The sequence below is a fragment of the Pinus tabuliformis genome, chromosome X (assembly GCF_031772625.1).
Source record: "Pinus tabuliformis cultivar Carrire ecotype Pingquan chromosome X, CPIR1, whole genome shotgun sequence".
Lineage (NCBI taxonomy): Eukaryota > Viridiplantae > Streptophyta > Pinopsida > Pinales > Pinaceae > Pinus > Pinus tabuliformis.
Genome location: NC_142308.1, coordinates 391,571,470 through 391,578,086, shown reverse-complemented (window position 1 = coordinate 391,578,086; position 6,617 = coordinate 391,571,470). Strand labels below are relative to the sequence as shown.

Here is a 6,617-nt window from a genome sequence, read left to right as displayed (position 1 = left end):
AGTTCGTGTGGGCAAGACATTTGAACCTAAGTGCGAACCACCCATGAACAAAAGTCTGTACCCTAGGAGGTTTCGACAGGTGGTGTCGCCAAACCCCCATAGCCCATTTTTGGAGCCGTTCCACATTGTAGTGCTAGCCCCTAACACACCCCACTAGAACCTTCTTCGTCAAATCCATGGCTTCACTGAGCGTCGTGTCCTCGGCAAGCTTGAGAAATATTTCATTACTACGTAGAGGGAGGCGCTTTTTTCTCTTAGAAGTCCCTCTTTGATTGCCGCTCGTGCCCCCAGCCAAATTTTCCCCCTGTAATGCCTCGTGTGAAGCCTGGACCTTTTATGTTAGAGGGCCTTTAGTTCGAAGGTTCTCAAAATGCCCCAAAATGATCCCAATATCCGTGAATTTTTCCTTAGAAGGGTTTCCCGAGATCTACGATGGAGTATGTGCCAACTTCCTACCCACCATAGACGAAGGGCCCTCCTCCAAGGGTTTTTTCCAAACTATATCCACAGGAGTGGAACCTTGATCGAGCCGAAGAGTTTGAGACACCGGGGCGTTCCAAAGCGCAACTTTTGCTTGAGCGTCAGTGAGAAGCAGTGGGCCTATGTAATCTCGAATAGTAGCCGCTCCAACTAGAACCGAGATGGAAGGAGTGTGCCGAGAGAGTGTGGGGAGTACGTCAACCTCGGCAGTTAATTCATGGTTGAAGACTAAGAAATCATCCACTGTGGTCCCCGATTGCACCCAAATCAGCTGGTTTTTCGATGGAATTTCTGAAGAAGCGGTTTTATCCTCCATACTTGTCTAAAGCCTGTGCTGATAGCTTCCTACTAGACTATTAGAGGGGAAACACAAACCGTCTAGGGGAGCTCAAAACTAATCGACTGTAACCACTAAAAGCTACTGCAAACTGTGAAGGGTTGAATCTGTCGATGAACTGAGGAAAGCGCTAGCAGTTCATGAGGGTATCCACCGAGAAAATTCAACCGAACCAGGTGCTCCATAGGGCTCGAAACCCTAACCCCGGTCTCTGCACTCCATCCTAATCGATAAGTGATCATAAGGTACTGAAGTGATATATGGGTCACCTCACATTAATTCAGCCATGCCTTATAACTCAGTTCATTTCTTTAATCACATTATGTGACAGCTATTCCATAATCAATGACAATCTTTAATTTTTTGGTGGCTAACTGCCCCTAGGGCTGCAGACCATAGTCTATGGAGCTTTCGCCATGGTGTCTCCAACTAGAACTTCATGCATAGGCAAGGGTGCAATATCGATGATGCTCCAGAATTTCCAAATCGGACGATGGAGAAATTTTCCCACTGATCTAAACTCTGTGAGGATGTGGAAGTCAGTCCTTTGGTGCAATTTCCATCTGCTTGTTTAGTCTCTGGTTTAGCTGAGGAACTCTTTCTCTGGTAATAGATTTTCGCTTGTATTTTTCTCCCTTCCGAAGTGTTTTCACTACTGGGTTGATATGCTTAACATAGGAACCGAAGTCCTTACTGTTTTTGCCACAGTTTACCTCCAGAGACTATCCTTGCATCCATGTGGGGTTCTGTTGTATCTATTTTTGCATGAACAAGTATATACCTTCGTATTCCCATTTCTGTATTGTTGTTTTTGGTCTATCTTTTTCTTAATTTCTTTGTTGAAACTAATTTCTATTGTCTTGGTACGTATTCGCTAGGTATTTCATGCCTATGTGTTGAAGCGTTGGAGATCTCTGGTCCTTTTGCCATAGTCCCTATTCCTCAACATTCCTTCACCAAGTATGCGAGTTGGGGTTTTGTTAAGTACAAATTGGGGATTTTCTTGACTTCCTTTCCTATGTTAGTTGAAAACGTTAATTCTGAATTGGACTAAGGGTTTCAATACAGTGTATGCGTTTTGGTTTTTAAGGCTCAGAGCCATCAATTCGACCTTAGACTCTGAGAGTATTTTTTTGTGTAAATGTAAAAGATGAAACCCTCACTTGGGGTTCTGCTCTATATTCGTCTATTTCCTTAGCTCTAAACTGAAGATGTGTTCCTGTTTTTGTTTGAATAGTATTCTTTACAGATTTTAGCTCTCTTCTTAATGCATGTATTCCTTTAATTTCATATTGAGGCACTGTAACTTCCTATTTAATATGCAACACATTATTTATGGTATTTACTATGGTTACTACTCCGCATCATATCGTGCTTTCACTTTCTGGGTTGTAACGTTTTCTTTTGGTTATATATTTTAACTAGACTTAGTTCTAGATTTTGTTCCGGCTTTGCCTTCTAAGAGCGAAATTGCTACTAGTAAACCCTCTATATTTATTTCTCTGAGGATTAGTGGTTTTTCTTGCTCTGGTAATGGGGCAGAACCCTTGTTCCTCCCTAATTGGGAATCTACGCATCTTCCGTTACCACATTAGTTTCTTCTATGGATTTAGCAGTAGATAGTTCCTCATTTACATGTTCTTCATCATTCCTTTTAATTTCTTTCTCTATCAATTTATTAGTAAAATGATTCCGCTATTTTATAGAGTTATGAGCTACAGTGAATAACTTTGTTATCCTACAGGTTACTGTCTTTATGAATTGATAGAGGGTAACTTCGTTATTTTACAGATTACAGTTTCTATGCATAGAAGTTATTCTACAAATTTACTGTCTTTATGAATCGATAGTAAATAAATTCATTAATCTACAGTTTTACTATCTTTTTGTATAGAAGTTATTCTACAAGTTTACTGTCTTTTGCATTGATAATAAATAACTTCATTAATCTACAAGTTGTCACACACACCCTTCTTAATTGTTGGACCCTTATTTCTCATAGTAATCAATTTACTTAAGAAAGAAAGCATGTCCATCATGCTAATTAAAAGATAATTCCTATAGCTAAATAGGTAGAGTTACCAGATTATACTTATCTGTCTCACTGATTTCCCATTTGAACTGGATTTTAATCCTCTGATTGTCTTTCCTCCCAACCTTGAGACCAGCGCTGCTTCGCTTTATGTCTCCCCCCAAGCTGACCTTCAGAGCGTTTTCTCCTCAAGTACTTCTGCCTTGAGCAGTAGCTATCTGGTCTTAACCAGACTTAGCTACTATATCATTGTCTGTCCTTCAGCACAATTAACCTCTTTCTTTTAATATGTTTAATCTTTTTCCTCCATGATCTCAGATGCCCCCCATCCTCTTGATCCCTTGGAATAAATCTTCTCTTGGAAGTAGTTAGGGTTGGGTAACTGCCCAGCCTAACTGTTTGAGAAATAAAACTGTCACCCTTTGACAATTCATTCTCATTTAGGTTTAATCAAACAATTACTGCCATAATTCCAGCATTCCACTTTTCATGCATTTAAATCAAAATTAACTAATTATATAAACTTAATCAATATTCAGTTTGTTTAAAAGTGTAGTAAATAAATATTTACATATATGGAGGACATCACATCAATATAAAATTTCATATAATGTTATGTTTTTATGAAAGGTATAATATATAATAATATTTGTTATATTAGTCGTGTATAATTTCTTATTCATGAATTTTATGATATTATGGATTTACAGTTTGTGTTTTAAAATGAATATGTTTTGAAATTTTATGTTTTTTTTTTTGACATCATCACTCCATGTTTAAAGTAATTAAAGTAATTAGATACGTTATTAAAATTTATATATATATATATATATATTATTTTTTTTTTTTATTTTTTTTTCCTGTGGAGTAAATATTTTGTATTTTTGAAAATAAGGAGTATATAATTTATTATAGAATTTTGGGTAAGTTTGTTAATAGGATGGCTAGACGAAATGTAATAACAAATTTTAACTTTTCCAAAAAGAGAAAATGATAAGTTTCTTCTTGTAAATACAAAAACTAAAACCCATGAAATAAAATAAAGGTCACTTAATCTATCTGTAGATTGAGATATACAAATAGAAATAATGGAGAAATAAGATAGGAAAGAGAGTCAATCAAGAGGATTTGTCCAAATCTATAGCTTCAACTAGTATTGACTCCTTGCTGCTACCTTGAGAGCAACCTGGTTCAGGAGGAATGCCCATATCTCTCGTAATATGACCCAACCTTCGATCCATATCTATCAATTGACATTGCAATTGATCCAAAGAGAGAAGAATTCCCTCTCTACTCTCATTTATGTCTACCAGGAACCGACCAAGAAGGAACTTGTGGTGCCAATATATGTCCACCATAAAAATATATTGGTTGTAACACCTACAAGTGTGCCTAGCATCAAGAACCCATTCAGCTAATAATTTTGTGGTTGTGAGGGTGCATCATTGGTTATCCAACCCTCGCTCAACCTAAGTAAGTTCCTCTTGAATAGGTTGGGGAGTGATATCTTTGAACCCTAGTGAAAAGCTTTCAACCCTCACTTAAAAACAAGTGCACCCACATTCTTGGTAGTAAGTCACTGCTTGATGAACCCAATCCCTTTTATGTGGCATACTGAAAAACTATATGTGATACAGACCCAGATGAGGGCAACAGATATCACTGACTTTGAAGAAGACTAAAAGATATGGAGAGACTAATGTGGAAAGCAATCCCTAGGGATAAATTTTCCCCATGATATTGGCTTAGGATCCATCTTTAAAGCCCAAGAATTAGCAACCCTGAAGAGTGGAAGGGACACATTAGCCTCAAGGAGACCTAGTCCATGTATCTAGCATGTAATGTTAGCTTCCATGAAACCAGGGAATGATATTGAGAAGATGAAATTGCCTGATCTACACACAACTAGAAAAAAATATTTCCTACTACAACCCATACCCAAAAAATAAATAACAAAAAAATCTACCGAAATAAGAAGTTGGGGGTTGAAGGAAACAATGACTAGTTGCTTATTGTTTATGCTTTCCTTTCCTAGGCTTAAGCCTAAAATGATAAAGGTCCAAAGCACTAGCCTCTTGTTCTGAGTTGGGAGAAAAATCAACCCACACATGGATGAAATGAATAGAATGCACTTGCCTATAGCAAAACCCAAATTCGTCGATTGCATGCCAAAGATATGAAGTTTGAGATAGAGTAGGGGGGCATTATGGTGATAATGTCAAGAAAACCAATTAAGCCGTAGGTCTTTATAATCTTATTGTGAATGATAATCATTAAATTCCCTTGTGACGTTTTTTTTAATAACTAGAACAACAATTTTTGGAAAATGGTTAATTTCAAAAGTTCAAATGCCACTATTACACCATATACAACTATTTTATAAATGTCACAAATGCGCAGTTACAACATGTCTCTAGAGAAATGAATGCACATAGCTAGGGAAATGAATTTTTCACCAAACCCTCGAGCTAAGATCCTTTGAATTTATAAAAAGGGAGGACATGGGGGTGGGATTTGATCCACTTCTGTGTGCATGTGTCCTTTTTGTGGTAAACTTGATAGGTAAGAGTGTCATCATATTAACAAGAAATGAGGGAACCAAGAAAGGTGAGGGAATTATTTTCTTGGATTTCCATAGTGAACTTGATACGAGGAGAAATGCTATTAAGGTGGTCAAGGAAAGAGGTTAAGGTAGGGTGGCTATCAGGCCAAACAACAAATATGTCATCAACAAAAGATATCAACAATTGAGCTTTTGATGGAAGTTATTTAAGGCTAAGCCTTTAAAACGTTCCATAGAGATGTTGACAATGATCAAGGCTAAATGAGATCCCATTGTTGTATATTCATTTTGTTATGGTAGAAAACCCCTTAAAAAGCAGGGAAAGTGGAAAAAAGGAAGAGGTCAATAAGGTTAAGGGTTTTGGAGTTGACTAGGTTGGAAACAATGTCCAAAACTTTTGGAACTAGAATTTTGGTGAATAAAAAGATGACATTGAAGCTAACCAAAATTTTATTTTCATTAATTTTGAGGTGCCAAGTTTTCTAAATAAAATCAACTAAGTCTTTGACAAACAAGGATGTTTTTCCAACAAAGGGCTGAAGTTTATCTACCTATAAATGAGAGAGGGCATGCATGGAAGCTCGTACAACATTGACCATGTGTCTAAGAGAGATCATTTTTGTGGATTTTATGTTGCATGTAGATCCTAGGGGTTTGGAGGTTTAAGGGAATACAACATTTTTCATATGTCAAGACCCAAGGTCATGGCCAAGAGAGACACCAAATTGGTGTATGAGACCCCTTGTTTTTGGAACAAACGACCCACCTCTCTGCAACGATTTCTCTAAATTTGAACATGTGACCTCTTACAAGGAAGCAAGTGTTCTATGTAGACATCAAACTTCGATCCCACTATTTTAAGTGCTCAAAAGTTTGAAGAATCACACTCCTATCATATGAGCAGATTTTTTTTAAAATTTAGAGTTTACCAAACTCTTGCTCTTAGTCATGCCATCTTTCACTAGGATTTACTATCAACAAAGAAATCTCATATATAGATTTTGGGTCTAGCTTAACCATAAATGATATAATAATAATAATATATTTTGTGAGATTACGGCCAAACCAAACACTAAATTAATATATAAGATTTCGCCATTTATAATACAACCGACCCCTTTTCCAATAGAATTTTCTCTCGATTTAAACTTATACCCTCCTTAAAAAAAATCCTTATTCTATATAAACATTAAACTTCAATCTAG

The 6,617-nt window shown here is 36.8% G+C and overlaps 1 long non-coding RNA gene across 1 annotated transcript; it reads left to right on the top strand.

Annotated features, from left to right (window-relative positions):
* The first annotated feature begins 1,233 nt into the window (after positions 1-1,233).
* LOC149140185 (uncharacterized) lies at positions 1,234-2,072 on the top strand. Its single transcript, XR_016264135.1, has 2 exons — positions 1,234-1,423; positions 1,696-2,072. It is a non-coding gene; the product is annotated as an uncharacterized LOC149140185 (long non-coding RNA).
* Positions 2,073-6,617: the final 4,545 nt, after the last annotated feature.